At 40.1% G+C, this 26,455-nt stretch overlaps 1 protein-coding gene across 9 annotated transcripts in view; it reads left to right on the top strand.

The window, feature by feature from the left end:
- The window catches only part of USP54 (ubiquitin specific peptidase 54), a 118,761-nt gene that overhangs the window by 14,941 nt on the left and 77,365 nt on the right, over positions 1–26,455 (top strand). The window contains exon 1 of one of the 9 annotated variants that reach the window (XM_043925456.1): positions 8,897–9,020. The exons of 6 other annotated variants lie outside the window; for them this stretch is intronic. The gene's annotated coding sequence lies outside the window, so the exon portion shown is untranslated. Of the gene's footprint in view, positions 1–8,896; positions 9,091–24,775; positions 24,851–26,455 lie in introns of those variants that run through there. 2 more of the 9 variants (XM_043925454.1, XM_043925451.1) reach the window with 2 other exon arrangements.

Raw genomic sequence — 26,455 nt, 5'->3', positions numbered from 1 at the left:
GTTTATCTAGATACACATTCCATAGACAGAATGCAATCCATGTCAAAAGGTGAGAATGGCCTTAGGAGAAACACTCTCCACAGATAGAGTGTGTGGTTAGTTTTAAGGGGTGGGAGGGTTTTGGGGAAGGGGTAGAGATTTCCAGGAATTGGGCCACTGCTTACTTTTTGACCTTTTATGGTTAGCCTCCAACGTGTCATGACACCAATGACACTGTAGGTGTGTCATTTAGATGCTAATGTCTTAATATTGCAGTGAGCATATAATGAGGCTCAAGATTCATGAAAATCAAATCTTCTCCATCTTGGACCTAGCTGGTTCTGACCAGTTTGTGTCTTATCCTCAAGGGCTATATCATTCTTTTAGAGGTTATTTCCTTCCCTCCTGTTTTAATAAGACCTGAAAGTCAAAATTTCTCCTTGATCCATGAACTACAGAATGAATGTTGTGTTAGCAACACATGAAAACAACATTAATTTGGTATATCTCCATCAGAACTCTTAGCTGACCAGGTACATTGTCAATGAACATCAATATTTTGAAAAGAATCTTTTTTTCTGAGTTACAGGTCTCAACACAGGACTTAAAATATTCAGTAAACCAAAAAAAAAAAAAAAAAAATTCAGTAAACCATGTAAACGGATGTGCTGTCATCCTGGTTTTGTTGTTCCATTTACAGAGCACAGACAGAGTACTGTTGTTCAGTTGCTCAGTTGTGTCCAGCTCTTTGCAACTCCATGGACTGCAACACGCCAGGTTTCCCTATCCTTTACCATCTTCTGGAGTTTGCTCAAACTCATGTCTGTTGAGTTGGTGATATGATCCCATCTCATCCTCTCTTGTTCCCTTCTCCTCCTGCCTTCAGTCTTTCCCAATCAGGGTCTTTTCCAATGAGTCAGCTCTTCGTATCAGGTGGCCAAAGTGTTAGAGCTTCAGCTTCAGCATCAGTTCTTCCAATGATATTCAGGGTTGATTTCCTTTAAGATTGACTGGTTTGATCTCCTTGCTGTCCAAGGGACTTTCAAGAGTCTTCTCCAACACCACAGTTCGAAAGCATTAATTTTTCGGCACTCAGCCTTCTTTATGATCTGTCTCTCACATCTGTATGTGACTACTGGAAAAACCATAGCTTTGACTACATGAACCTTTGTTGGCAAAGTAATGTCTCTGCTTTTCAATATGCTGTCTAGGTTTGCCTTAGCTTTTCTTCCATGGAGCAAGCATCTTTTAATTTCATGGCTGCTGTATCATCCACAGTGATTTTGTTGAAGCCCAAGAAATTAAAATCTGTCACTGTTTCCATTGTTTCCCCATCTATTTGCCATGAAGTGATGGGACTAGATGCCATGATCTTAGTTTTTTGAATGTTGAGTTTTAAGCCAGCTTTTTTGCTCTCCTATTTCACCCTCATCAAGAGGCTCTTTGGTTCCTCTTTGCTTTCTGCCATAAGGGTGGTGTCATCTGCATATCTGAGGTTATTGATATTTCTCCTGGCAATCTTGATTCCAGCTTGTGCTTCATCGAGCCTGGGATTTTGCATGATGTACTCTGTTATAAGTTAAATAAACAGGGTGACAATATACAGCCTTGATGTAATCCTTTCTCAGTTTTGAACCAGTCCGTTGTTCCATGTCCAGTTCTAATTGTTGCTTCTTGACCTGCGTACAGGTTTATTGGGAGACAGGTAAGGTGGTCTGGTATTCCCATCTCTTGAAGTATTTTCCACAGTTTGTTGTGATCCACACAGTCAAAGGCTTTAGTGTAATCAGTGAAGCAGAGGTGGATGTTTTTCTGGAACTCTCATTTTCTGTGATCCAACAGATGTTGGCACTTTGATCTCTGGTTCCTCTGCCTTTTTCACTTCCAGCTTGTACATCTGGAAGTTCTCAGTTGGCATACTGTTGAAGCCTGGCTTGAAGGATTTTGAGCATTACCTTGCTAGCATGTGAAATGAGTGCAATTGTGTGGTAGTTTGAACATTCTTTGGCATTGCCCTTCTTTGGGATTGGAATGAAAATTGACCTTTCCCAGTCCTGTGGCCACTGTTGAGTTTTCCAAATTTGCTGACATATTGACTGTAGCACTTTAACAGCATCATCTTTCAGGATGTGAAATAGATGAAATTCCATCGCCTCTACTAGCTTTGTTTGTTGTGATGCCCACTTGACTTCGCACTCTAGGGTGTCTGGCTCTAAGTGAGTGATCACACCATTGAGTTTATCCTGGCCATTAAGATCTTTTTTTGTATAGTTCTTCTTTGTATTCTTCTTAATATCTTCTCTTTCTGTTAGGTCCCTACTGTTTCTGTCCATTTGTTGTTCCATTTATAGAATACAGACTGAGTAGACTTAGCATTATTCATAAGGGCCCTAAGATTTTTGAAAAAGTAAGTAATTGTTGGTTTTGACTTAAAGTCACCGACCACATTGAAACTGAGCAGGACCCTGTGGGGCCTTACCAGGTACAAAAGCCCCTCTATAACCCCTGTTTCTAACTTGTAGAAAACGTTTTAGTCTCCTAGGCCTTCCCTAGGAGGCAGAATTCCACAGAGAAGACTCAAGTAGTTACTAATTAGAGAAGTGAGAAAATGCAGAAACAAAGGAAAAGCAGTCAAGCAAAAAAAGTAATGATAGCTTAAACTATAGTTCATTAATAAAACAGAATCAGAGGACTCTTAGTTCCTTCTGAAGGGATGTACGTAACAATATGACACATATCTTTGAGTTGTTCTGCAGAAACTAAAATCCCCACCCAGATGTAGGATGGTGACTGTATACTAAACATAAGCACTAGACCTTAGATTCAGTTCAGTTCTGTTGCTCAGTCATGTCTGACTCTTTGCAACCCCATGGACTGCAGCACACCAGGCTTACCTGTCCATCACCAGCTCCCAGACCTTGCTCAAACTCATGTCCATTGAGTTGGTGATGCCATTCAACCATCTCATCCTTTGTCATCCCCTTCTTCTCTTGCCCTCAATCTTTCCTAGTATCAGGGTCTTTTCCAATGAGTCAGTTCTTCGCATCAGGTGGCCAAAGTATTGGAGTTTCAGCTTTAGCATCAGTCCTTCCAAAGAATATTCAAGACTGATTTCCTTCAGGATTGGCTGGTTTGATCTCCTTGCAGTCCAAGGGACTCTTAAGAGTCTTCTCCAACACCACAGTTCAAAAGCATCAATTCTTTGTCCCTCAGCTTTCTTTATAGTCCAACTCTCACATATATACATGACTACTGGAAAAACCATAGCTTTGACTAGACGGACCTCTGTTGGCAAAGTATTGTCTCTGCTTTTTGTCATAGCTTTTCTTCCAGGGAAGTGTCTTTTGAATTTATGGCTGCAGTCACCATCTGTGGTGATTTTGGAGCCTAAGAAAATAAAGTCTGTCACTGTTTCCATTGTTTCCGCATCTATTTGCCATGAAGTGATGAGACCGGATGCCATGATCTTAGTTTTTTGAATGTTGAGTTTTAAGTCAGCTCTTTCACTCCTCTCACTTTCATCGAGAGGCTGTTTAGTTCTTCTTTGCCCCTCTGCTGTAAGAGTGGTGTCATCTGCGTATCTGAGGTTATTGGTATTTCTGCTGGCAGTCTTGATTCCAGCTTGTGCTTCATCCTGCCTGGTATTTCACACTGTGTACTCTGCATATAAGTTACATAAGCAGGGTGACAATATAAAGCCTTGACGTCCTCCTTTCCCAATTTGGAACCAGTCTGTTGTTCCATGTCCAGTTCTAACTGTTGCTTCCTGACCTGCATACAGATTTCTCAGGAGGCAGGTAAGGTTGTCTGGTAGTCCCATCATTTTAAGAATTTTCCACAGACCCTAGACTGGTTGGAACCAGAAGGTTGACGATTAAAATTTCTAAAATGTCATCCTGTTACCTCGTCATCGACCAGTCGGAAGAAAGTCCATAAGCTGATCACGCACTCTGCAACCCTCAATTCTAATGTTGCCTTTAAAAACCCTTGCCTGAAAGCCATCAGGGAGTTTTGGTCTTTTGAGCATGAGTTACCTGTTCTTGCTTGGTGCCATGTGACAAATGCTGTACTTTCCTTCACCACAGCTTGGTGTCAGTAGATTGGCTTTGCTGTCTGTTAGACAGGTTGTCCTGAATTTGGTTTGATAACAGCATTTAGCCCCTAACAAAGTCAGGCTGTGTTTTGAAGCTTTGAAGCTGGACTTTGACTTCTCTCCAGCTATGCAAGTCCTAGATGTTATTTTCTTCTAATAGTAGGCTATTTTGTCTACATTGAAAATCTGTTGTTTAGTGTAGCCACCTTTATTAATTGTCTGAATAACCTGCTGTACCTCCTACCTCAGCACTTGCTACTTCCCCTTGAGCTTCTGTGTTACGGAGACGACTTCTTGTGAACCAACCTCTGTTAGCTTCAAACTTTTCTTCTACAGCTTCCTTACTTCTCTCGGCCTTCACAGTTGTATGAAATTGATCAGAGCAATAAATTTGTGTATTGTCTATGGCGCATCAGTTTTTTTCAACAGAGATCACCAATAAAGCTTGAATTAGTTTTTGAAAGAAGAGAAAAGCAGCAGACTGTTTGAATTCAAATATTTAGCAGGCTAAGATCTGTTTTGATCAGTTCTCTCTCTTTTTTATTTGTGGTTAAATACACAAAGAAGAATTTATCACCTTAACATTTTATGAGTGTACAGTAGTTCTAAACATATTCACATTGTTGTGCAGCCAATCTCTAGAACTCTTCTTATCTTGCAAAGCTGAAACTCAATGCCCATTAAGCAACTCCTCCCCATTCCTCCCTTCCCACGGTGCTTGGCAACCACAATTCTACTTTTTGTTTCTAAATTTGACTCTTCTAGGTAGCTAACATAAATAAATTATAGAGTATTCCTCCTTTTGTGCATAGCTTATTTTGCTTAGCATAAGGATCATATGTATTGTAGCATGTATCAGAATTTTGTTCTTTTCAAGGCTGAATAATACTCTACTGTATGTATATTTCACATTTTGCTTATTGGTTCACTTGGGTTGCTTCCATCTTCTGGCTGTTGTGAATAATGCTGCTATGAATATGGGTGTACAATGGTCTCTTTGAGACCTTGCTTTCGTTTCTTTTTTTCTTCAGTTTTACTGAGATATAACTGAAGTATAGCACTGTGTAAGTTTAAGGTGCACAGCATAATGATTTGATTTACATACATCATGAAATGATTATCACAGTCAGTTTAGTGAACACCCATCATCTCATGTTTGGTTTGGGCTTCCTTGGTGGCTCGCATGGTAAAGAATCAGCTTGCAATGCAGCTAGCTTTTGCTTGTCAGTAAAACTTCATATTTCTCTATCAAATATGAATGAAAGCCTTGGGAGGTAAAGTATTCTTGGTTATAGGTTTTTCCATTTCATCATTTTAAATATATTGTGCCACTCCCTCTGGCCTTCAGAGTTCTACTGAACAACCTGATGGGATTTCATCTGTAACTTTTTGCTTTTACATTGCTTATTTTTAATACTCTCTCTTCTTTATCTTTAGTTTTTGCCATTTTAATTACAATGTGTTTCCTTGTCATCCTCTTTGGATTGATCCTTTTGGGATCTCTCTGTTTCTGGGGCCTGAATGTTTGTTTTCTTTTCCAGGTTAGCTAAGTTTTCTGGGATTAATATCTTGAAATATGTTCTCTGTCTCTTTTTTCCCACTTTCTTTCTGGGACCCCTACAATGCGAATGTTAGTATGCTTGATATTGTCTGAGAGGTCTTGCAAGCTGTCTTCATTTCTTTCTTTTTTTTTTTTCTTTTTAGCTTCAGTGATTTTCACTACTCTGTCTTCTAGCTTGCTGATCCATCCCTTTGTATCATCTAATCTACTGTTGCTGCCTTCTAGTGTATTTTTTTATTTTATTTTCTGTATTTTTCAACTCTGTTTGGTTCTTTTTTGTATTCTCCAGCTCTTTGTTAAAAGCCTCTAACTTCTGACTCTCTTCATCCAGTCTTCTCTTGAGTTTGTTGAACATTTTTACGATCATTATCTTGAACTCTTTATTGAGTAGAATTGCTTATCTCTACTCAACTTAGTTCTTCTGGAGATTTAATCTTGTTCCTTCATTTGGAGCATATTCTTCTGTCATCTCATTTTGCCTGATTTGCTGTTTTTATTTTCGAATATTTGGTAGATTGGTTTCTTTCCTGATCTTAGAGAAGTGGTCTTTTTTAGGAGACATCCTATGACAGTAGTGTACTTACCTCTGGTCACCAGAGCTATGTTTGTGGATCCTTCTGGTGTGATAGGCTGTATTACTGTGAGTGGTCTGGTAGGTGTCACTGGCCACCTGTCCAGTTGGTTGCCTGGCCCTGACTTGTGCAGAGGCTATCAGCTGCTGGTGGGTAGGGCTGGGTCGTAAGGGGGCTGGCTGTGGGGCTCCAGGGGTCCTGGGGCACACTGATGGGCAGAGCCATATTCCAGGGTGGATGGTTGCAGAGCAGGGAGTCCTGGATCTAGTGTTGGCCTGCTAGTGGGTAGGGTCAGGGCCCCAGGGGTCGTGGGCCTAGTGCCAGCCCACTGATGGGTGGGGGCAGGTTTCTGATATGACTGTCTGTGGGGTCCTGGGTTTCTTGAAGCTGGTGTCAGCCTACTGGTATTGGATTCCTGGGCTGGTGCCTGCCCACTGGTGGGTGAGGCTGTGTCCCAAACTCTGGCTAGTCTGCTGGTAGATGGGGCTATGTCCCAGCTTGGCTAGCTGCTTGACCTCAGGTGTCCCAGTACTGGTGTGGATAGGCTGGTAGGTGGGGCTGGGTTCCAGTATTAATAAGCTTAAAGGCAGGATTCCAAATTGGCATTTGTCAGCACCAGTGTCTACATGTTAGGACAAGTGCCTCAAAAATGGCTTCTGCCAGTGTCTTTGTCCCTAGAATGAGCTCCAGTTACCTCCTGCCTCTCCAGCAGACTCTCCAAGACCAGCAGTGGATTTTGACCCAGGCTTTTTTTAAAATTACTGCTTCTGCTCTGAGTCCCAGAGTGTGTGAGATTTTGTGTGTGCCCTTTAAGAGTGGAATCCCACACTTAAAGGGCTCCCACAGCCTGCTGTCTCTCCCAGATGTAAGCCCCACTGGCTTTCAAAGCCAAATGTTGTGGGGCTTGTTGTCCTGGTGCAGGAACCAGGGTTAGGAACCTGGATGTGAGGCATGGACTCCTCATTTCTTGAGGAGAACCATGGCAATTGTAATTGTCTTCCCATTTAGGCAATTGTAATTGCCTACCTGGGGATGTGAGTCTTGACTACACTGTATCACCACCCCTCCTACCCATCATTCCTTCTTTATATCTTTAGGTGTAGAAGAAATCTGTTCTGCTGGTCTTCCAGTTTTTCTCATCAGTATTTCCTCTATAAATAATTGTGATTTTGGTCTACCCATTGGAGGAGGTGAGCTCAAGGTCTTTCAACTCCATCCTCTTGGCCACTTCTCTTGGATACCCAGAAGTGGAGTCGCTGGATTGTATGATAGTTCCATTTTTAATTTTTTTTTGAGAAATTGCCACACTATTGTCTACAGTGGCTGCACCATTGTACATTCCCACTAGCAGTTCCCATCTATTCATGTCCTCAGTAACAACTAATTTTCTGGGTTTTTTTTATCGTAGCCATCCTAGTGGGTGTTTTCGATTTTTATTATTTTTGTGCTTCGCATTTTCCTAAAGGCCCATGATTTTGAGCATCTTTTCATGTGCTTATTACCCATTTTTATATCTTCTTTGCAGCAATGTCTATTTGAGTCCTTTGTGCACTTCTATATCGATTGTTGTTAAGTTTTAAGGAGTTCTTTATATATTCTAGATATTAGCTCCATATGAGAGAAATGATTTGCAGATATTTTCTCCCTTTGTGTGAGTTGCCTTTCACCCTTCTGACTATGTCTTTTGATGCTCAGAATTTCTCTGTTTTAAAATATTTTATTATTTATTACTTAAGACATTTAAAAAGAACAATACAGTAAGTATCCTTGTCTACTATCCAGCAAATTAAATATTACTAAATAAGTTGAAGGCCCCTGGGTTTCTCCTTCTTGATCACAAGTCCCTTGCCATCTCTCAAAGGTAACCAATAGTGAATTTGATGTTTTGCTGACTAATTTATATTCCAAAGTCAGCCTCTTAGTGTATTAGAAGCTTACCATGACAGAGAATACTGCAGAAGTCCTTGGAAGGCTGAGATGAGAAGGGTTAATTCTTAGATTTTCTTTCTTTTTCTTTTTTTTTTAAGTTGAAAGCCCAGTTTGGCACCCTGTCAAATAGTTTTATGTAACAGGTACACAGACATATTTTTTGAATGACTATTTGGTACCCACGTACTTTTGATTGAAAATAATTAAAATACCACCATTACATCACGTTGATGTGAGTTCTATATATCTTTTGAGTTAGGATTATTATTTGCTTTGCTAGTAAATAGCCAGCTATGGCAAAGTCAATGTTTTCTTAGAGGTAGTGAAACTGAGGGGCAAACTTGAGTTTGGAGCATCAGCTATAACTGCATACAGTCCGTGTAGCTGCCTTTGTTAACTGAGGCTTGTAGACAGGACGAGCAGAATAAGAGAGACGTAGAAGCATTACATTCCTAGTTTAAAAAATGAGTTGCAAGTTCTGAAAAAGAGGAGTTATTCTTGTCAGGTCTGACTCTGGTCAAGGACCTGTTGAAACAAATAGTGTGATGTTCACAGGATTGTGGTGAAGGACCAGACCTCCATTGTAAAGTGAAAATAAGATTCTTCTCTAGTGAGGCCATAATGAGAGCAGCAGCAGCTGTTACTTCTGCCACGACTGCCTAAACTTGGTGGCTGTGTGCGGTGGCCGGAGCAGGAAATGATTCCGTGACAGTAGGCGTGTACAGGGAAGGACTTGTTCTGGCTCTGGCCAAGTGGTTACACAGGTGAGGGTGTCACTCTAAACATACAAAGACCGGCCGGCTGGAGGAGGAGCAGCTTCAGAGGATCAGGTGCACATCTGAAGGGATGAGCTCATTCTTCTAACCAGACCTGCTCTAGATGCTGAGTGAGTGTTTTCCTAATTGCAAGTCCTGCAGCTGGGAGAATCAGGAAACGGTTGAAGCTTTAGCCACTTTGTAAGTAGCAAAAAAAAAAAAAAACAAAACAAAATAGAAGCAGTTTTGGGACTCTTTTGAAATGTGTGGTTGTGAATATCAAGTTGAAGGTGACACATGTGCACATTCAGTTTTTCTCTAAGTTGAGGATTGCAGTAAAGTGTGTCATGGGTTGAGGAAAGCTCTGGTGGTTCTGGCTTTATTCCAGTGATTCTGTTTGAGGTGATTTAATAATTTATTTCCTAGACTGTCTTGTTTTGTTTTTCTTCTTTAGGAAATAAAAATCCTGAGGGCTCCCTTTTAATTAACAAAGATCTTTATGTTTAAAGCTTTAGTTAGTGGGACTTACTTCGCTTTTTAAGTCCACTCCGCTTACTTTCAGAGCTCTATGCATGATTCTGTTTTGCTTTAATTTACCTATTCAGTTTAAGTAAGCTTCTTTAAAATTAAGTTGGCTTAAAAGAGAAATATCAATTATTAATTAGTTTTTCTTAAACTTCTTTTCTTTTGAGATATTTCTCAAAATTCACTCAGAATTAGGTCTGATATATTCTTTACCCAGTTTCCCCCAGTGGTAACATCTTGAAAAACTGTAGTGCAGAATCACAACCAGCATATTGACATTGATACAGTGAAGGTACAGAATATTTTCACCACCATAGGATACATCATATTTCCCTTTTATGGCTACACCCACTTCCTTTACACTCACCTGCTCCTTAACTCTTGTCAACCAGTAACTGAAAAATCAGTTTTTAAGCAAGAAGTTTTATGTGCTGTCTTAAGTAGTTTTGTGTTAGAGATCTACATAGCCTTATGAAAAAGAGCCCTAGATAGACTGCAATAGATTTTGATTCATTGTAGCTCTTTGACCTTGGGTAAATAATTTAAATTTCTCTGTGCTTCAATTCCTCTATATATAGAATAGGATAATGGTATATTAATTTCTTTATAACCTGTTTAAAGGGTTTTGAGAAATTCTAAATGTCTGTTAAAAATAAGTACTGTATCAGTTCAGTTCAGTTCAGTCATTCCATCATTTCCGACTCTTTGCAACCCCATGGACTGCCTGCAGCATGCAGGCCTCCCTGTCTATCACCAACTCTCGGAGTTTACTCAACTCATGTCCATCGAGTCGGTGATACCGTCCAACCATCTCATCCTCTGTCATCCCCTTCTTCTCCTGCCCCCAATCTTTCCCAGCATCAGGGTCTTTTCAGATGAGTCAGTTCTTCGAATAAGGTGGCCAGCGTACTGGAGTTTCAGCTTCAGCATCAGTCCTTCCAATGAATATTCAGGACTGATTTCCTTTAGGATGGACTGGTTGGATCTCCTTGCAGTCCAAGGGACTCTCAAGAGTCTTCTCCAACACCCAGTTCAAAAGCATCAATACTTCGGTGCTCAGCTTTCTTTATAGTCCAACTCTCACATCCATACATGACTACTGGAAAAACCATAGCTTTGATTAGATGGACCTTTGTTGGCAAAATAATGTCTCTGCTTTTTAATATGCTGTCTAGGTTGCTCATAACTTTTCTTCCAAGGAGCAGGCGTCTTTGAATTTCATGGCTGCAGTCAGCATCTGCAGTGATTTTGGAGCCCAAAAAGATAGTCTGTCACTGTTTCCCCATCTATTTGCCTTGAAGTGATGGGACCAGATGCCATGATCTTAGTTTTCTGAATGTTGAGTTTTAAGCCAACTTTTTCACTCTCCTCTTGCACTTTCATCAAGAGGCTCTTTAGTTCTTCTTCGCTTTCTGCCATAAGGGTGGTGAGAAATTCTAAATATCTTTTATTTTATTTTATTTTTTAGTTCTCCCACTTTATTGCTACCAGCCCATCTCCCTCCACCCTCGTGCACACATGCTCAGTCATGTAACCCCATGGACTGCAGCCCCCCAGACTCCTCTGTCCATGGACTTTTCCAGGCAAGAATACTGGAGTGGGTTGCCATTTCCTTCTCCTAAATATCTTTTAAAGAGAAGTACTGTATAGATTATTATTAACAACAAGGACATTAGTTTTCAAACTGGAAAGTATATAGCAAATTCTAAACTAGAAAGTAGCCCAGAATGGTAAGTAAGAATGATCATTTTAAAGTGAATTAAAATTTTAAGGTTCAATTGAGTTTCAAATTACTGAATTAACTGGCTGATGATCTCAGAGTCACCATTGTTAATCTTTGAGAAATCATAAAAACCAGAAAGAGACAACTATCCTGATACCCAAGAAAAAAAAAAGGAAAGTAGTTGGAAAACTGCAGACCTGTAAAATTAATGTTAATCCATAAAAATTACATAAGTGATCAAACAGATGATACGGAGCATTAACCAAAAAGATTTAGTATAGGTTTGATTATTATAAATAATTTCTTCTTATTTCTATTCTTAAATTCTGTTACTTCTATTTAGAACCACTAGGTTATTAGATCAAGAGATTGTTCTAGTTATAGTCATAATCCCAATTTTCCAGTCTTTCATGATACATTTGTAGCTGTTGTATAGTAAAATATAGTTTGGTTGATTGACTGAATGTGTAGAAAGACTGAATAACTGCACCCAGTTAGACTCTTGATTTCATCAGGAAGAGTCTCTGGTGAGTTTTCTTTGGACCTTGGATAGAGTAAAAAAAATTTAAAACATGTTAATCAGATATGTAAGTATCACAAAGATGCAGGAATAGTTAATCTGACAGATGATGAATATAGCTTGAAAAATCCTGCCCATAAGGTGAAATCATGGGGTCAAACTGAAATTAAATTTAGCAGGTATAAGTCCTGTGTTTAAATTCAAAACCTCAAATGCACGGTAACAGGATGAGGAAAGAGCTGGTTGGGCAGTGGTTCATGTGAAAAATAACTGGGAATTTTGGTTAATCACAAATGTAGCAGTAACTGCCTAGGTAATATGGCTGCTAAAAACGCCTTTAGCTATGTTACAAGTTTATCCAGGTCACAAAACTGTTGGTTTCCATATATTTTTGTACTAGTTTGGAAACACATTTTGCATATTGGTTTAAGTGTACACTGACAAAGTTGAGAGCATTCTAAGGAAGGCAGACTAGACCAAAAATGGTCTGAATTCCATTTATGTAGGAAACTGTTGGGATTTGGGTATTGAGAAATTGTAAAATAATTTAAAATAGTTATTTAAATTTTATGCCATTTAAAATGGAAAAAATATATAATACCATGTTCCCACCTTTCAGAATTAACTACTATTAACATTTATTTTTCTTCTTTCCCTTTTAGAAATAAAACAATAGAGATAAACCCAAAGTCCCTTTCCTCTCTCTCCCTACAAGGAAGTTTATCTTATTTTTTATCAAAGTAACCTATGTGCATGGTTAAAAATATTTGAATAGTTTATATGCATAGAAGAAAGCATAGCAGTTATCCCTTCTCACAGTGGCAGCCACAATCAACTGTCTTAAATATTTCTAATAGTATACTTATAGCAATTACTTTTAAAAGCTATTAAATCTATAAGAAGTGTTTAATATGAGGTACATGAGGTGTTGGCACTTTTAAACACATAGATGTCTTCTCCCTTATATTTTTAACATAGTTACATATTTTGTGGGTGAAATCATTGTTGTTTATATTATACACGTATTGAATCTGGGCTATGTACTATGATGATAATATGGCTTTTAATTTTCCTCGGACTTAATGGCCTTGCTTTTTTTGTTTTTCTTTGTTACTGCACTGGATCTTCATTGCTTTGTCCAGTTGCAGTGAGCAGGGGCTTCCCTATAGTTGTGAAGCGTGGGCTTCTCACTGCAGTGACTTGTCTGTTCCTGAGCACGGGCTCGGTAGTTGTGGTACATGAGCTTAGTTGCTCCGCAGCATATAGAATCATCCCGGACAGGGATCTAACCCGTGTCCCTTGCATTGGCAGGCGGATTCTTATCCACTGCGCCACCAGGGAAGTCCTGCCTTGCTTTTTCCATTTGATTGATTTTCAAAGTTCTGATCACTATTATCTCATGCCAAGACTTGTAGAGGACTTCCCTGGTGGCTCAGATGGTAAAGCATCTGCTTACAATGCGGGAGACGCGGGTTCAATCTCTGGGTTGGGAAGATCTCCTGAAGAAGGAAATGGCAACCCACTCCATTTTTCTTGCCTGGAAAATCCCACAAACAGAGGAACCTGGTAGGCTACAGTCCATGGGGTCGCACAGAGTCGGAAACAATTGAGCTGGTAGGCTAAGACTCATAGATAGGATCTAAAACTTGACTCCATTCACTCAAATTCAGTAAATAAGTTATCAATCTTTTTTCCCCCTTAGAAATCTACCTTGTCTATTCCATTTTAAAAATGATACATAGCATTAAATCTTGAAACTATATCACATTGTATTTATCCATTCTCCTTTGCTGCTGCTGCTGCGAAGTCGCTTCAGTCGTGTCCCACTCTCTGTGACCCCATAGACAGCAGCCCATCAGGCTTACCTCCCTGGGATTCTCCAGGCAAGAACACTGGAGCCGGTTGACATTTCCTTCTCCAATGCGTGAAAGTGAAAAGTGAAAGTGAAGTCACTCAGTTGTGTCCGACTCTTAGAGATCCCATGGACTGCAGCCTACCAGGCTCCTCCGTCCATGGGATTTTCCAGGCAAGAGTACTGAAGTGGGTTGCCATTGCCTTCCCCATGTTCTCCTTTGATGAACATTTAAATTGTTTTCAGTTTTCCTCTATTTAAAAAAGATACATGTATGGGAATTTTCCTAGGCTACAATGAGACGTGAAATTGCTAGTTATCTATTGCTGCATAACAAATTACCTCAAAATTTTGCAACGTAAAACAACACATATTTGTTACCTCTGTTTCTGTGAGTCAGGTATCAAGGTGTATCTCTCATAGGCTGTCATCAAGTTGTTAACAGGGGCTTTGATTTCATGTGAAGATTCAACTGGTGGAGGATCAGTTTCCAGGTTCTGCCTCTCGTGTGGCATGATTCAGTTGCTCACAGGTTGATTGATTGAGGACCTTAGTTCTTTACTAGCCTGTTGGCTGAAGCATCCTTCAGTTCCTTGCCTTGTGGGAGTCTCCATACAACATGGCAGCTGACTTCCATGACAGTGAAGAAGATGGAAGCCAGAGTCTATAACCTAACCTTAGAAATGACATCCCATCACCTTTGCTGTATTGTGTTCATTAGAAGCAAGTTACCAGATCCAGCCCATAGACTAAGCGTGGGGATTGTATGAGGGGATGAGTGAAGTTGTGTACTGCTTTGAGTCGTGGCTGTCGTAGAGTGTTTAACTTGGAAAGAGATGATTAAGGGAACGCACGAGTTTTGTCTTCTAAATTTGAAAGGCTTGCATGCGTGCATGCTAGTAAGTCTCTTCAGTCGTGTCTGACTCTTTCTGAAGCCCACAAGGCTCGTCTGTCCATGGGGATTCTCCAGGCAAGAATATTAGAATGGATTGCAATGCCTCTTTCAGGGGATCTTCTCGACCCAGGATTGAACCTGTGTCTCTTATGTCTCCCACGTTGGCAGGAGGGTTTTTTACCAGTTGCGCCACCTGGGAAGCCCAAAAGGCTTACATTTATGTATAAAGAGGAAATAGTAGATCTGTTTTTGATCAGAGATTAAACTAAGAGCAGTGGTTGGAAATTAAAATGTATGGCCGTATAGGATAATGTGATTTCCGTTCTTGAACATATTCTGATAGGAGGTGGGTGACCACTTAGTAAAAAGGATTATAAAAAAGTTTCTTGCATTAGGTTAGAAACTTAACTGTATGCTCTCTAAAGATTATTTCCACTCTAAGATTTTGTGATTATAAACGGGTGAGTTTCAAACTGTTAGTGTTTGAGTAGTCTATTAATCACTACTCAGGAAGAAGTGTATAGGATTACATGTGTATTTGCATATATGAGGCTTCATTTAGAAGATCTAGGTCAAAAAGTTCAGAGGAGAGCTATAAATTTACACTTTTAATTATTGATTAATTATTACTGTTCTTATCCTGTTTTTATATTCCTTTGGCTACCATGAAATGTTTACTGATACAATTCTTATTTTATTTTATTTTTTTTTTAAGTTTTCTTTTTTAATGGTCTTTTTTAAAATTATTTTTTATTTTTTATTAGTTGGAGGCTAATTACTTCACAACATTTCAGTGGGTTTTGTCATACATTGATATGAATCAGCCATAGAGTTACACGCTTTCCCCATCCCGATCCCCCCTCCCACCCAATTCTTATTTTAAAATATTAGCAGTGATTCAGTTTTTTTCTTCTAACAAAAATCTTTTTATTGTAAAAAAATAGAAAATACAAATAAGGAAAAAATTAAGAAGTAAATACCTTATAATCTTCACACCCAAAGATTATACTAGCAATAACTATATTAACACCATGGTATAATGGTATATGGGGCTTCCCTGGTGGCTCAGCGGTGAAGAATCTGCCTGCAGTGCAGAAGAAGCACGAAGCTTGGGTTTGATCCCTGGGTCAGGAAGATCCCCTGGAGGTGGAGATGGCAACCCACTTCAGTATTCTTGCCTGGAGAATCCCGTGAACAGAGGAGCCTGGCAGGTTACAGTCCATGGGGTTGCAAAGAGTTGGACGTTACTGAAACGACTGAGCACGCACACATAATGATATATAATCTCTGTGCCCTTTTAATTTTGCATACACAAATACACACACACTTTCCTTATTTGTGGTAATATGTTCTATAGTATCACTGCAAATGCTGAATTAATGAATACTGAATTATTGCTCCTAGGGGAAATACAGGGTTAGAGTCCTATGAGCTGCTGGTTGCATTTTTGTTAACTAATCAACATGTAACCTTGTTTTATGTGTGTTTTTGTTAAGACACATTATTTAATATATATTATTGATTCATTAACATTGAACTCATGGTAAATAGCACTGTAATTTATGCCTGAATGAACCTTATCTAACACATGTATTCTTTAGAAGGCCCATCACAGCATTCTTGCACTTACAAACACTAGTCAGCACTTCTGCACTACACTTGGGAGTCATTTTAAACAGTGAAATAAAAAAAAAACAAAGATAAGCAGTGAAATCACCGACCAAAAGCACAAAAATGTGAAAAATATTGCACTAAATAAGCCACTAAAAGGACACTTGTTTATAGTTTGAAATCTGAAGCCAGAAGGCTGCATATCTCCCTAGCCTTGGACCTCAACTGGTAATGTACACATCAGGCAACTCAAATTTTTCACCATCTGTGCATTCACATGTCCATGAATGACCGTGAAAATGTTGCAGATCTTGATTTTGAGGTTACACATGAATTTTAGTGAGTAGGAAAATTTACCTATGAGGAATCCATGTAATAAGGATTGACTCTGTGTGTGTAGTAGCTTTTCTTTTCCATTTTGCTTAATTTTATAAAAATGAACAGTTCTGAAAATCCTGTTATAACTTGCCCTTTTCACCTAACATTCTAACCATTTATTCATTCAGCAAGTTATTTATGGTTATTTATTTACTTATGTTATGCCCACTATGTGTCTACATAGTGTACTAGACTGAAGATTTGTTGTTGTTGTTCAGTCACCAAGTTGTATCCGACTCTTTGTGACCCTATGGACTGCAGCATTACAGGCTTCCCTGTCCCACCGTCTTCTGGAGTTTGCCCAAGTTCATATCTGTTGAGTTAGTGATGCCATCCAACCATCTCATCCTGTGTTGCCCCCTTCTCCTTCTACCTTCAATCTTTCCCAGCATCAGGGTCTTTTCCAATGAATCGGCTGTTCACAACAGGTGGCCAAAGTATTGGAGCTTCGGCTTCAGCATCAGTCCTTCCAGTGAGTATTCAGGGTTGATTTCCTTTAAGACTGAGTTGTTTGATCTCCTTGCTATCCAAGGGACTCTCTGAAGATACAATGGCAAGTAAGATAAACAAAGTCCCTGCCTTATGGAGCTTATGTTCTAATGGGAAAGGCAGATAATGAGAAATGCCTGATAGTGATAAATACAATGAAAAAAAAAAATAAAGCAGGGTAAGGAGATAGGTGTTTGATAATTTTATTTCATTATTTTAATTTAATACACTTTTTAACAATAAATACTGATTTTATTGGTAGTTGGCAATTTTAATTAATTTTACTGAAGTATAGTTCAATAAATTGATTTATAATGTGTTTCTGGTATACAGCAAAGTAATTCAGTTATATATCATTTATACATATGAAGTATATAGTTATATACAATTATAAATGTAATAACTATATTTAAATATACATAAAAATATATAATTATTAACATTTAAATTTTTTATTTATTTATTTTTGTCTGTGTTAGGTCCTGGTTGCCACATGTGGGCTTTTTCTAGTTGCAGTGAGTGGAGGCTAGTCTCTAGTTGTGGTGCACTGGCTTCTCTTGTTGCAGAGCACAGACTCTAGGGCGTGCCGGCTTCAATAGTTGCAGCGCACAGGCTCCAGAGTTGGGGCTCAGTAGTTGTGGCCTACGGGCTTAGCTGCCCCGAGGCATGTGGGGGTCTTTCTAGACCAGGGATTGAAGCCATGTCTCCTGAATTAGCAGGTAAATGCTTATAGTCACTGGACCACCAGGGAAGCCCGAGTAGAGAGAGACCTGATTGAAGTAAAATAGTAGCCTATGCAAAGAGCTGGGGAATGGGCATTCAATGGAGAGAGATTCGCAGTGGAAAAGCCTTGAGATGGGAACTAGCTTGTCATTTTCTGAGAAATGATGGGGTTTGGGAGAGAGCAGTAAAGATGAAATTGTTGAGAAAAGTAGGGACTAAATCATGAGGGATTTAAGATTAAGGATCCATGGGCTTCCCTGGTGGTCCAGTGGTTAAGAGTCCCTTGAAATGCAGGGAATGCTGATTGGATCTCTAATTGGGGATCTAAGATCCCACATGCCGCCACTATAGAGTCTTCCTCAGACTATAACAAAAGATCCCACATGCTGCAACTAAGACTGGAAGCAGCCAAATAAATAAGTAAATAAATAAATAAGATTAGAAATCTGGATTTCATTCAGAGTGTAATGGGAACTCATTGGAGTGTTTTATGTGGAATAATAATATTGATTTTTTAAAAAAGATTATTCTGGTTGCTGTGTGAAGAAGTGATTGTAATGGAAGCGAGGACAGTACATACTGGCTATTGCAGTATTCTATGCAATAAACATAGCTGACTTTGTCTAGGATGATAGCGGTGTAGGTGGTTAGAAGGGATATGTTTTGAGAGTAACATCAATAAGAATTGCTGATGGACTAGTGAGGGGATCCCCTGGAGAAGGAAATGGCCACCCACTCCAGTACTCTTGCTTGGAAAATCCCATGGGCAGAGGAGCCTCGTAGGCTACAGTCCATGGACACGACTGAGCAACTAAACTGAAAAAGTGAGGTGTCAGGAAAGAAAGGAGTCAAGCATGACTCCAGTTTTGCCCTAAACAAGTGAGTGAATGGTAGAGCTTTTTACTATGATAGGGAAGAATGTGGAGGAGCTGATTGGGGTATATATGGTAAGAATCAATATTTTTTTCTTTGGGGTGTGTTAGGTTTGAAATACCTAGTAGACATCCAGGGGGTTATGTTCAGTAGGAAGTTGAACATACAAGTCTGGACCTCAGGAAGAGATTGGAGCTGGAGATAAAAAGAATGGTGATTATATCTCCATTTCAGTAAATATTTACCTACAACATAATTTTTTTGTGGTTGATTCATGTTCCATTCTATTGATGTGTGCTATCCTTTGTGATGAATAACTTTGTAAATTCTTATTTTAAGTGAATTCCTCTTGGGTATTTGCAATACAGTTCTGACATTAACTAACCAGAGTTAGCTTAACGTTCTCATGTTAAGGGCACAGTTTCTCACAAGAGTATCTGAACTTTGGACTCCAAGTGCAAGTTCAGGAGTCTCCAGGATACCCGCATCTCTGATCAATCAGCTATAAATTCAGGAGTCCCCCTAATTCTCTCAGGTTTGATCATTTGGTGGAGCAACTCACAGAACTCATGAAAATGCTGTACTTATGATTACAGTTTGTTTTTGTCTTGGCTGTGCCATGCAGCTTGTAGGATCTTAGTTCCCCAACTAGGGATTGATCCTGGGCTCTGGCAGTGAAAGTGCTGAGTCCTAACCACTGGACCACCAGGGAATTCCTGATTAGTTTTATTATAGTGAAAACTTACAAATTTGAAGCAAAAGGAAGAGATACATAGGATAAGTCTGGGAGGATCCCCAAAGCAAAGCTTCTGTATCCTCAGGATGTGTCACCCTTCTCACACGTGGATGAGTGTTATCAACCAGGGAAGCTCACCAACTCAGTGTTCAGAGTTCTTACTGGGACTCCGTTATGTAGATATGATTGATCGAATCATTGGCCTGTGTGATTGAACTCAGTCTTCAGCCTCCCTCTATTTCCCAGAGGTCTGTCTGAGATCATGTGACTCAAAGCCCCAACCTCCTAACCACACAGTACTTGGGCTTTCCAGTACTGCCAGTCCCTATCCTGAAACTGTCAAGGGCCCCACTGTGAGTCACCTGGTTGGTATCAATTCAGTGTGACTGGAAGGGCCCAACATGAATAGCAGAGATACTCAGATCATTTGAGAAATTCCGAAGGTTTAGAAGCTTCCCTGTCAAGAACCAGAGACAAAAATTAGGTTCTTATTATACAACTGTATTAAAACCCAGTTCAGATATTACTTTCCAAGGTTATAGTTCTTTTTTTCTCTCATTAGACAGTGATCATTTAGAAGGTCCTCTGATTTTAGTCATATTTGCATTTCTAACATTAGCACTTTATCTGGCTTGGAATTTCCAGGCCAGAATACTGGAGTGGGTAGCCTTTCCCTTCTCCAGGGGATCTTCCCAACCTGGGTATTGAACCTAGGTCTCCAAATTGCAGGTGGATTCTTTACCAGCTGAGCTATAAGTGAAGCCCATGAATACTGGAGTGGGTAGCCTATCCCTTCTCCAGGGGATCTTCTCGACCCAGGAATTGGAACCGGGGTCTCCTGCATTGCAGGTGGATTCTTTTCCAACTGTGCTATCAGGGAAGCCTGTAATAGATGCTCAGTAAGTATTTAATGAACTAAAATATTTAAGAAATAACTCATGAGTAGATGGGAGGTTCAAAATTTCTTTGTAGAGTTGCTTTGAGATCAAATAAATAGTCTTCATTTCTTTTTGCTTCATTCATCTTCATTTGCTCTTATTTGAATATTTTATACTTTTATGTAAATATAAAATTTACATAATAAATAAAAAAGGAAATTTCTCTTTTTAAAGTAAATTCATCAGGGACTTCCCTGGTGGTCCAGTGATAAGATTGCATGCTTGTAATGCAGGGGGCAGTGGTTTGATCCCTGGTTGGGGAATTAAAATCCCACATGCCATGTGGCCAAAAATAAATAAATAAATATTTTAAAAAAGAAAGAAAAATGAAATTTGCAATTTAAAAAAATAAATTCAGCAGTTCCTCAGATAGCAACTTTTTCTTTTCTTTAATTGAAGTATAGTTGACTTACAATGTTGTGTTAATTTTACTGTACAACAAAGTGATTCAGTTATGTATATACTTAAAAAATTCTTTTCCATTATGGTTTATCTCAGGATATTGAATATAGTTCCCTGTGCTATACAGTAGGACCTTGTTGTTTTTCTATCCTATATGTAATAACTTGTATCTGCTAACCCCAAACTCCCAGTTCATTCTTCCACCACCCCTCTACCCCCTTGCCAACCATAGTGTGTTCTCTATGTCTGTGAGTCCCATTTTATAGATGAGTTCATTTGTGTCATATTTTATTTTACTTATATATTTTTAAAAATTGAGCTTTCCTGGAATTCTTCCTTCCTTCATTTCTGGCTGCATCGGGTCTTAGTTGCAGTGTGCAGGATCTTTGTTGCTGCACCCAGGATCTTTTGTTGCATTTCACAGTTTTCTGACTGTGGGCTCATGGAGGCTAAGTTGCCCCACAGCCTGAGGGTTCCTAGTTCCCCAACCAGGGATTTAACCCTCTCTTCCTGGTTGGAAGCACAGTGTCTTAACCACTGGACCACCAGAGAAGTCCCTTCCTTGATTTCTTAGGTGACCCATGGGTTTTTTGGGCTTCCCAGGTGGCTCAGAGGTAAAGAAACTGCCTTCCAATGCAGGAGACTTGAGTTTGATCCCTGGGTTGGGAAAATCCCCTGGAGAAGGAAATGGCAATGCACTCCAGTATTCTTGTCTGGGAATTCTCATGGACAGAGGAGTCTATTGTTTAGCCTCCACATGTTTGTATGTGTTCCCCTCACCCCACCCTTAGTTAATTTCTAGTCTCATTGTGGTCTGTAAAGATGCTTGATATGATTTGAATCTTTAAGTTTGTTGAGATTTGTTTTGATCTTTACCTGGAACTCTTTATTGGGTAGATTGCTTATCTCTGCTCCATTTAGTTCCTTTTCTGAGGTTTTATCTTGTTCCTTGTTTAGAACACTTTCCTCTGTCTTCTTATTTTGCCTAATTCTCTGTTTATTTCTGTTATTAGGTAGGTTGTTTAAGTTTCCTGACCTTGGAGAAATGACCTTATATAGGAGACTTCCTATGAGGCCCAGCAGCAAACTCCTCTCGGTCACTGGGCTGTATGCCCTAGGGGTATCCCCTGTGTGGGCTGCATGGGGCCATTGTATAGTTGTGGTTGGCTGACTGCTGTAGCCAGTAGGTGGGTCTGGCTCCAGGCTTAGTTGGCTGCCAGCCCAGTGGTGGACAGGACTGAATCCTGGCGTGGCTGGCTACATGGTCCAGGGTTCCCTTGTCTGGTGCTGGCCTGCTGGTATGGGCAGGGCTGTGTCTTGAAAGGACTGGCCGTGTGGCTCAGGGTGTCCCAGTGCTGCTTTTGGCTCACTGGTGGGCGAGGCTGGGTTCTGGGGCTGATGTCAGTCTGCTGGTGGGTAAGTAAGCCTCCAATGCTAAAGGATAGAGTGAAGTGAAGTGAAAGTTGCTCAGTTGTGTCTGACTCTTTGCAACCCCGTGGCCTATACAGTCCATGGAATTCTCCAGGCCAAAATACTGGAGTGGGTAGCCTTTCTCTTCTTCAGGGGATCTTCCCAACCCAGGGATCGAACCCAGGTCTCTGCATTGCAGGAAGCTTCTTTACCAGCTGAGTTGTAAGGGAAGCCTGAGAATACTGGAGTGGATAGCCTATCCCTTCTCCAGTGGACTTCTCAACCCAGGAATTGAACCGGGGTCTCCTGCATTGCAGGTGGATTCTTTACCAATTGAGCTATCAGGGAAGCCCAAAGGATAGAGGGAGGACTCCAAAATGATAATTGTTAACACTAGTGTCCTTGTGGTAGAAAAAACTCCCCAAAAATGGCTATTGCCAGTGTTTGTGTTTCCAGGATGAGCTCCAGTTATCTTCCGACCTTTGCAGAAGGCTCTCCAGGATCAGCAAGTTGTCTGACCCAGGCTTCCTTCAAATTACTGCCCCTGTACTGGAATTCAGAGCATGTGAGATTTTTTTTGCATGTCAAGAGTAGAATCTTTGTTTCTACAACTTCTGGCTCTTTCCTTTGCATGCTCCTCTAGCCTTCACAGCCAGATGTTCTGGGGACTCATCTTCCTGATGCAGGACCCCAACTGAGGAGCCCGATGTGGGGCTCAGAACTCTCGTTCCTTAGGGAAAACCTCCGCAACTGTGATTATCCTCTGGTTTGTGTGTTGCCCACCGGAGAGAGTGTCTTTACTGCATCTCTGCACCTTCTACCCGTCTGTTGTGGTTCCTTAGTTATACTTTTAGTTATGGAAGATATTTTTGCCAGTATTCAGGTCATTCTCACAGATACTCTGTAAATTGTTGTAATTTTGATGTGCCTGTGGGAGAAGGGGGCTTCCCTGATAGCTCAGTTGGTAAAGAATCTGCCTTCAATGCAGGAGACCTGGGTTTGATCCCTGGGTTGGGAAGATCCCTTGGAGAAAGGAAAGGCTACCCATTCCAATATTCTGGTGGGAGAATTGTGAGCTCAGGGTCTCCCTGCTTCAACATCTCACCTCCATACTGTGCTCTTTGGAGTACATTTTTTTCTTTTTAAAATTTCTTTTTTCATTTTTTTTTCCTAGTCTCGGTAGGTGAGGTCTTAGTTTCCTGACCAGGGGTTGAACCCAGGTCCTCAACAGTAAAAGCATGGAGTTCTAACCACTGGACAACCAGGAATTCCCCAGGAATACTTTTCTTTATATCAGTGTGGACTCATAGGTGTTTATTTTATACTTTGGGTTAATCCAGTACTAATTTCCCCCCCCCTCAAATTGTTTCAGATTTGGCCGTTGGGAACTCCTTTGGTTGTCTCCTATGTCCCTTTGATATGCCTCTGTCAATTTAGGATTTTTGTTTTCTTTTTGTATTTAGCATTTCCTTACTTTTGGACATTACAAGATGCTCCAGGCTTATCTCATGTGTTTCCTCTTCCAGACCTAAAATCAGTCATTTCTCCAAGGAACCTTGGCTTCTTTTATTGGAGAACGGTTTTTGAAACCAAGGTATCAAGTCTGTAGGACTTCCCTAGTGGTCCAGTGGTTAAGGCTCTGAGCTTCCACTGCAGGGAGCATTGGTTTGATTCCTAGTTGGGGAACCAAGATCACACATCCTGCCCATGGCGTGGCCAAAAAGTTAAGAGAGAAAAAAAAAAAATGACGACTAAGGTCTAGATGTGCTTGTTGCACCTGGGATGTCATTGATTCTAAGCATTCTCAGCTGATAGAGCAAATAAATATATGGGTATATGTGCTTGTGCTCAGTCAAGTTTGATTCTTTGCGACCCCATGGACTATAGCCCACCAGGCTCTCTGTCCATGGAATTTTCCAGGCAAGAATACTGGAGTGGGTTGCCATTTCCTACTCCAGGGGATGTTCACAACCCAGGGGTTTAACTCTTGTCTCTTGTGTCTCCTGCATTGGCAGGTGGATTCTTTTGCTGGGAAACCCATATGGGTGTATACATATATACATATCTATAAATATTTCTAGATGTAACCATCTGTATCTTTATTTTATTTAAAAAGTTTCTTGGCCATGCCACTCGGCACATGGGTTCTTAGTTCCCCTACCAGGGATCAAACCGCATCCTCTGCTTTGGAAGCACAGAATCTTAGTCACTGGATTGCCAGGGGAGTCCCCCATCTGTGTCTTTTTTTTTTTTTTTCTACCTGCACTATAAGCACTTTACCCATCTGTGTCTTTAATAAGCTAATCACAAGTTCATTCTTCAGCTCTAATCCATTACCACATGGATAATTTTAGCCTTTTCCCCCTTATCTGTATCTTCCCATTCCAAAAGTGGGAAAACTTATACCATCTTCCATTCATTTACTTACTTATTCAACTCCAGTATACATGTATAGTGTCTTCAGAATTGTTAACCTGTATACCTGTGGGAATGTACTCTACTAGCTGGAATGTAGTGGTAATATACAGTTCCTTATGCCTTTAGGTTTACAAACTCTAGTCATTTCCAGGGTTATTTAGATCAGTACTTTTATCCACTACCCCTTCGGTGAGATTGTTTCATATGTAAATTTTGAACATATATAGAAGAAAGGAGAAGAGTGTTGAGTCCACCTGTACCCATCACCAGCTTTGTGAACTATTAAGTACATGGTCAGTTGTGGTTTTGTTTATTCTTCCCCTGCTTTTTTTTTTTCTTCAGCTAAGACAGCAAAAGAGATGATTTATTGTACACATTACATTCAGCCACAACTGAGAAGAGAACTAGTCCATAGTTATCACAGGTCCAGGGCAAAGGACCAAAAGGGACAGCTTTGATACGAGCAAGGTAGGTCTCTCAAAGGTGGTCAAAGCGATCAGAATGGCCATAGATGTTCCAGATCCATTGAGAAGTTCTAGATAGTAGGCATGCAGTCCACAATTTGTACCAGCGTCCCTGGCCTCTGGCTTCCCTTGTTTCTGCTTCTGTGGCTTCCATGGGTGTACAGGTTTACTTGGACCTCTGCCTCATCTTTCTCCTTCCGCGCTTCAGCCTGCGCATTCGCTTCTTCCTCCACTTCGCGCTCATGGCGCAGAGGTTTCTCAAAGATGGCGCTAAGGCCAAGAGCTCTTCCTCTGCTTCTCCCAAGACAACCTATAATTATTTTGAAGTAAATTCCATACATATTATTTCATCTGTAAGTATTTCCAAATGAGACTTACCATAATTTAACCAATCCCCTAATGACAGACCTTTAGTTTTTACTTATTACAAACAGTGTAGCTGTAATATATTTTTATATTATCTTTGCAAACTATAGGATAAGTTTTTAGAATTTGAATTGCTGAAACAAAGGGTATAAGCATTTTAAATTAAGAAATACCACCAAATTAATTTTATTTCCACCAGGAGTGAATAAGAATTTATCCTTCTCCTCACCCTCACTTGGATTCACCCAAGTTTTAAATATTTGGCATTGTGAGATATGAAAGGTGATAGTATTTTTATTTTGCATTTCCTTAATTATGGATCCCGGAGAAGGAAATGGCAACCCACTCCAGTATTCTTGCCTGGAGAAATCCCATGGACGGAGGAGCTACAGTCCATGGGGTCGCAAAGAGGCGGACACGACTGGGCGACTTCAGTTTCTTTCTAATTATGAATGAGATAGGACATTTTTCCTATCTTTATTGATCATCTGCTTTTTTTTCTGTGAACTGGACATTTAAACTCTTTGTTTAAGGAAAGAAAATAAATTGGTACAAGGATTATATCCTTTTTCAAAACGTTAGTACTGGGCTGTCATGTTTCCCGTTTCCCCTGTTCATAGTTCAGGTCACCGACTCAGGAGTCGCGCTTAAGTCTCTTTAATGAAGGTAAATACTTGCCCATTCTTCCCCTTTCCTCTGTCCTCCTTTTCACTTACCAAAAGTTCATTAGTAGTTTGCTTTCTTTGCACCCTGAGCACAGTCAAAATTGTTTATCAAACAGATGATTTTAAGTCAGCTTTTGAGTGAGTACTCTGGGGAAATTTGCCCAAAAAGCAACAGGAAGGATTTCTACAGACGTGTGGGGGAATGTTTGTAGTTGTTTAGCAAAGGGTGTGCCCAGCAAGTATCATTTCAGGCTGCCTCTTCATCTGTTCTGTCTTTCTACCCAAACATAAAACTTGTACTCTGACTTTTGTGGATGTGCCATTTCAGTGGCATTTTCAGCCTTATTTTTGTCAAAGTGAGTTATCTTGTCCATTCACTTTGAACATTTGTATTATCAGTGGTATTACTGTTGGCTTCTTGATTAGAGAAATGATTGTTGCATTCTGTCCTGAATTAAATGACAGTGTCAGGACTAAGAATGCCTTGATAGCCTGATTTTCATGCTTATATACTTTAAAAACAGCTATTCAAAATCTCATACACACAGAAGTTGTTTGCCAAGCATTTGAAGCCATGT

The sequence above is a fragment of the Cervus elaphus genome, chromosome 15 (assembly GCF_910594005.1).
Source record: "Cervus elaphus chromosome 15, mCerEla1.1, whole genome shotgun sequence".
Classification (NCBI taxonomy): domain Eukaryota; kingdom Metazoa; phylum Chordata; class Mammalia; order Artiodactyla; family Cervidae; genus Cervus; species Cervus elaphus.
Note: the sequence above shows the minus strand (reverse complement) of the source record. Positions and strands in the feature narration are given on the sequence as shown.